The following is a 7,075-nucleotide window of genomic DNA, read 5'->3' as shown; positions in this document are numbered from 1 at the left end:
GTTACAACTAGACAAACCCAACTTTGTCACCTTAATTAAGTTTCTAACTTACTGAACTGTTGAGCTTACTTGTTCTAGCTCAAGTTATTATCATGATCCGTAATAAAATTGTAAAAGTTCATAACCAAATCTCTTTTATAGAATTCAGTTAAAAAGCTGTTATGTTTTTCCTATAAAAAAACCCAAATATTCTCATGACATTACCATTGAGATTTAAATGAAAATGTAGATAAGGGACTTGGTGGATTTGAACCACAATCCTCTTGAGGTATGGAACCATTTTCTACACCACAAGTGCTCTATCGATTGAGTTAAGGACCCATATTTAAATTATAAAAGCCAGAATAAAAGAAAAATAAAGAAAACCAAATTGAAATATAATATTTCGTAGCTAATAAGGACTTTTTTTTTCCCACTACGATGCTTCTATTAGGGGAGAAATGGAAGTACAATAAAGAATAGTGAATTTACTATCTTACCCGATAAAAAGAAACAAGAAGCATCCATGACCACTATTAAGTGATTCCAAACTTTGATTAATTGAAAATTTACGATTGAACATTGAAAATTGCAACCTCCATCTTTTGTAATACTTGAGAAATCAAAAGAACAAGTGTAAAAAATTAGACAACTTCCAATATTAACTTAAAACCTAGTGAAAGCAAGCATGTTCACTTGAGAGATAATAATAACGGAGGAACTAAAAGAACTACTCTAACCTTTGCTCCTCCTAAAGGATCCAATGCCATTATGAACCTCGAACGAACTTCAAGGTGTCTTTTTGCCACAAGAACTTGGCAAGAGTTTGCAGGATTCTCATGTTCGTAATTTCTTCATGAAGTAGTATTAAAACCAGAAAAATAAATTAAAGTATAATGTTAAGTACCAAATAGAGTAACACAAGGCTAATTGATATAATGTCCTTTCCATCTAATGATTAGAATTGACAAATCATTTATCCACATGGGAAAATACATGCCACATATGCCTTGTAACATTTGCAAAAATAATAGAAACTTGTGATAATAATAACTTACATTATAAAATATATCAGTAGAAAAAAAATTATAGTTAAGGCCCTTTTGTTTTTAGTTAAATTGCATTGAAAATATAAAAATTCATCATGAAAGATGATTTTTGTTGCATATGTCTTCCTAAAAAAAAAATAGATATTTTTAAACAAGACTCCAATATTCTAGTTTTGGATTGAAAAGTTTTCATTCAAGTTAAACATGAATTTTCCTAATGCAATTTTTCTCAAAGGCAACTAACTATAAGTACTACTTTGGATACAAATGAAATGAAATTAAGGGGAGCGGGGAGGGGGGGAATGCAAACAAAAAAAAAAGGAAATGTTCCTGGGTGCTTTTGATGATATTGAAAGTGAGAAAATTACATCACTTTTTCTTGTTTTCACTCATACTTACTTCTAACTAAATAAACCCTACGTTCTACTGAAAGAGTAAAATTACAGACACAAAACATTCAAACAGTACACAATGTTATGACAACCACAATAACATTGTATTCAACCAGATTCTTAAACCTTGATATCCCTACAAGGAAACTGGGATTAGAATAAACATTAGAAAACTAATTGATGATGGCATGAACGACAGGTAGGCAAGAATTTGATTTTCATAAGAGATGCCATGCAACCACCCAATGGGATTACGGTAAAATATAGTGAATAAATGAATGATTCAATGGAAAGCATATTCATAAAAAGTTGAGCTCAATCAAGCACCCTAACAAGGGCTCTAAATCTTTGGCTCATTAGCAACATTGAAATGCTATCCACTTGCCACTAAATGTCTGCAATATTCATGGCTTGAATATAAAATCCCACTAAACTTCCCATTGACATGGCCTCAGCTCTGACCTAAATTTTTCATGACGATGCAAAATTAGGATGATATTTAATACAACCCATCTCACCTAAGAATCAACCTTCTTCTGTGTGAAATCAAAGCTCTTGAATAGCCCATCAAACTGTTCATAAGGAAGAACTTGAGAATTAACAAGTTGATGCATCAAATTTTTCGAGAAAAAAATATAATCTCTATATTAATATCATAAATGCAAATGAATGGAACCCATCATTTCCTGTATATGAACCAACTAAATCTCTTCACAAAGAAATAAGCCTGATAGGATTACCACTCCCCACTTCCTTCTCCCGTCCCTAAAAAAAAGAAATCAATGTTTACAATGACAGAGAGATTGCAGTAGGTATGTATTATTCTAAGATTAGTCCAAATCTGCATCGATGAATGCTACTTACATGGCTACAACAAGCCTATAACGTTTGTTGATAGACTGGATTTCCCTTCACTCAAAATCCCAAACCTAGACAATATTAGCAAGACCTCCTTCAGAGTTTCAGAATGTACTCTGTCGCCAAGTCTGTCCGTGCAATACATGAGAACCTGTTTAACATCTGCAAGAAGTATCCTCGGGGATAACTTAAAGAAGGATGAAATCTCACCTTCGCTGACACTTAACCTACTTTAACCTACATGGTGTAGAAACAACCATAAAGCAGAGGTTGGCTATCACAATAATATAATAGAGCAAACACAGTTTTAATATCTACCATCCATAATAGGAACTGGTGATGCTGATCTTTGCTAATACTATCCCATTCTCTCCCTCCCACAGTGATGATCAATGGAGTGGATATCATTCTCGTACAACAGCCATCACTTTCTTTTTCTTCTTCTTCATCTTCATTGTAGTCTACTTCAAGTTCCTCCCCCTCTTCTTCTTCCTCTTCATCTTCTTCATTTTCATGATTAATGAGATATAGAGAAGGACTCAACGGAGAAGAATTTAAAGCCATTGCTCCTCCAAGTTCACAAGACCCGAAGAGCTGAGAAAGGTTGCTATTGCTCAAGTTGGGAAGGTGAACGATTGATCAACCAAACCAGATGAGACGAGACAAAGAAGAGGAAGAAGGCTGGTGGGTGAGGCCAGACATTAGTTTTAGGATGAAGAGGGGTGTGAGAGTTAGAGATTAATAAGGAAACAAATTTTATTTGTAAAAATTTTTTATTGATGAGGAAACTAAACGAAATTAGAAAAGTAATTGAGGGGAGAGAATATAGATTTAAAAAAAAAATAGAGAGTGATAGATTATAGAAAGATAGACGGAGAGAGAATGAATTAATAAAGAAAGAATATAGTAAAATTAATAAATAAAAGGATATAGTAAAAGATAAGAAGAGAGAAAGAGAGAGAGAGACTAATTTATCGTAGAAGGGGTGTGAGAGTTTGAGACTAATAAATAAATTCATTGTTTAGAAACATTTAATTATATATATAAAAAAAAAAGGTACAAAAAAATATAGCAAAAATAGAAAGATGAAGAAAAGTTTTAATGAAAAAGATAAGGTATTTAAAACGAGAAGGGTAAAATATTCCAAAAAAATATTAGTCACGAAACATTAGTACATGTTTTTATATATTTTAATTCAATTGATGTTATTATCTTGTTCATCACTTAAGTTATTTATTTTAAAAATTATATATTGTTCACAAATAATGCATCATTTTATTTTACGTATGCGTAATTATGATTATGGAAGATCAAATAAGTGCGGATGTTAAGATTAAGCCTCATGTCGGCATGTTGTTTAATTCTAAGAAAGATACATATAATTTCTACAATATATATGGAGGAAGAACGAGGTTTAGCATTAGAAGAAGTAGGAACATAAGAGTCTGAAATATAAGAAAACCATAACTTCAACGAAGTTTGCATTTAATAAACATGGAAGTCGAAAAAAAGACGAGAGATAAAAAATATTATCAAGCCCCGAGGGAAAATAAGAACAAATTGTCATAGACTAATAGTTATTAAAATTACAGATGGTAAAAAGTACTCTTGTCGTGATTTTGTTAAAGAACATAATCACCCATTTCACTTATCATCAATCAATCATGTGATAAGATCACAATTGCACACCTTGAAATTACATGAATTTAAACTTGATTTGGTAGATGATTTTGGTAATAAACCTAAGGACATGTGTCAAGTGCATTTGTAGGCATGCAAGAGGTAGATAGAAGACTAGGTAAACTCAATAATATCAAAAGAATTAGCTAATGCATTTTAAAAATCAAAGTAGGGTCAATTCCTCTTTCACTTACTCATTCTAGTAGGATAACAATGAACATATAACTAATATATTATAGGTCGATCATAATATGAGAATAGATTATGCACGATTTGGTGATATCCTTAGCTTTGATATAATTTTTTACACAAAAGAATATAAATCGTTTGAGATATTTGCTAGATTCGACCATCATAGAGGAGTCATTATATTTAGAACTGCACTTATGATGAGACTTATAATTATTCTAAATCATTGTTTAAGGATTTCCTGAAAGCTCATGGAAAAAATAAGCCGATTATTATTTACATAGATTAAGATGCTACAATAGAAAAGGCAATAGCTTAAGTGTTACACTATGATTATGCATACGGCACTTAATGCAAGACGACATGAAACACATGAGCAACATGATGAAGTTCAAGTTTTTTGGTTGATTTGAACAAGTGTATATTACATTATGATGATGAATTATAATTTGAGAATGCGTGAGGAAAACTGAAGAATGGTTTGTTGAGAATAGTTCATAGTTAGATCGTATTTATAGCTTTAAGGATAAATGAGCTAAGTGCTATATGAAGAAGACATTGACTATTGGAATCCTAAATACATAGCTCAGTGAATTAAATACTTGAGATCTAGACTGAACTTTGTTCAATTTTCAATGACCTCAAAAGGATTGCGTCCGATTAGCATAATAACAAGTTAATGGCAAAGTTTAATAAAAGAAATAAGATGCCAAGAAACTTATTTTCAAAACCACTTTTTATGAATTAATCAGTAGAAGTTTATATCATTGATTTTTGAGAAATTTAAAAATAGTATGAGTGAGTTGATGCTTGCTACATTAAGTATAAAAATGAAATTAATATGATCCATAAGTGTATAGTTTTAATTGTTGTTAAAGATGATGTAATTAAAGTGTTGTATTAACTATTTGAGCAAATGATTCACAGTAGTTGCAAAAAATTTGAGACTTTTAGAATTCTTTGTTGCCATGCTTTTAAAACTCTAGACATCCTTGTTATTAAAAAAATTCCTGACACAAATATATTAAGGAGATATACATGGGAAGCAAGAGGTATTATTGTACAAAACAATAAAAGAAAAGAAATTGTAGAAGATGTCCATATGGATTATTCTCAAAAGTATATGCATCTTTATTCTAAACTGATTATTACATCAATGTCATCAAATTTATTTGAGAGTTATGCTAAAATTGATAAGACTATTGATGAGATATGTAAACACTTTAAAAAAAAATTTCGTCAATGGGCCACATAAAAGTTGTATCAATTGGTGATTCAATTATCAATAAAGTTAAAGGCCTTAAGAAAAAAGAGTCACAAATGTGAAAAATATATAAAGATTTGGGTTGAAAAACAAAGAAAATGAAATAAATGAATTATTGTAAGTACTATTGTTTCTTCTTAGAAAATACATCAGCATGTGTTCCTTGTAATTCAGTACTGACATATGAACAATTGGATGATAACTTAACCTAGATTTCAGTTCTCTATTAATGATAATTTATAATTTTATTGATATATTTTTATTACACATTACATTTATTTCATTATTGATGTATCTTACCCACTGTTGTCTTTGTATAGAGTATTTATAACCAATCATAATTAAAAAGATTTTCATCTTAAGTTGAAACAAATATAATCGTACCCTATTAAAAATTTGGATGGTTAATTATTCTATTATTTCTATTCTTGCTTATGAAATATATGGTGTTATTGATCATGATGAACTTATAGAATCAGAATTGTTTTCCTGTTATTTATTCCTTTTACCATTCCATTTTTATTTTTATTTTTATTTTTATTTATTTATTTATTTTTATTTTATTGTGATATAAATGTTTCTTATGTAATTAGGTGAGTCTGTAGCTCAAACTAAAGAGCACATGGTTTTACACCCATAAGATGGTTCGAATCCATCAATATTTCATATTGCTTTCATGTATTTAAAGAACATGATTTTAATCTTATTTATTGTTTATTGTTCTAAAATAGATTTCTCTTTGAGTTTTATTTATTTTTGTGGAAAAAGAAATAAAGTATCATATTTATTTGGAAGATTAAGTTATTTTTCAACATCAATAGTTTATACATGCATCGCTTAGATGTAAGGCTCAAGAAAAGTCGATATGGAGATATTATTGATTGGCACTCAGGTATTTGTATGGAAAGGAACTTGATTCCTATAGAGATGATTTTCTTCCTATATTCAAATATAAGCCTAAATACTCTTTTTGGTGAATAAATAATTTTATAGTGTTTAAGTTTATATGAGATTTTTTTTCTTCCCTCCTGCTTCATGCCCAAAGAACCTTCTCTGAGTCTAAGATCCAAAGGGATTGCATTGTGAAGCGAATAATGAATCTTCCAGTTCATAGTACATGGCCATTACCAATAATTTCTACACAGATTTTGTTCTTCCACAATCTATTTAAAGAGCAATATCCCTTCTAGTTGATGCTTTTGATGTTTAATTCTGTAAGACTCTCAAATTATTTACTTCGTCCTCACATATAAGCTATATATTTACACAATTAGTCGGCAGTTCACTTTTAGTTCTACCTCTCAAGTATATTTCCTTCTTTCTTGGAGAAGCATATGGAGTCTCTGTAAATTATGAGCAAAGATATAATTTTTTACAGTTTGTAGGCTTCCTTGGAGTATAAATCACATAACCTATTTACTGTAAGGTACCAAAATAATTTTTTCTATTGATTTTAGAAATAGGAAAGAGAAAGAACAGAACTCGACTACAAATGCTTATGACAAATTAAATCATATACCATGTGAGCCCTGGTTATCCATGAGAGTTTATCTTGAAACCTTTACCAACTTGTGTTCCTTAAATCATGATCTATGGTGTTTGGGACCAAACATGGTTGTTTGAAGACCCTATTTAAGGTCTATCATAAGATTTACATATAATAT

The sequence above is a fragment of the Macadamia integrifolia genome, chromosome 4, assembly GCF_013358625.1.
Source record: "Macadamia integrifolia cultivar HAES 741 chromosome 4, SCU_Mint_v3, whole genome shotgun sequence".
NCBI classification, from domain to species: Eukaryota; Viridiplantae; Streptophyta; class Magnoliopsida; order Proteales; family Proteaceae; genus Macadamia; species Macadamia integrifolia.
The sequence above is the reverse complement of the archived record's forward strand: the minus strand, read 5'-3'. Positions refer to the sequence as shown.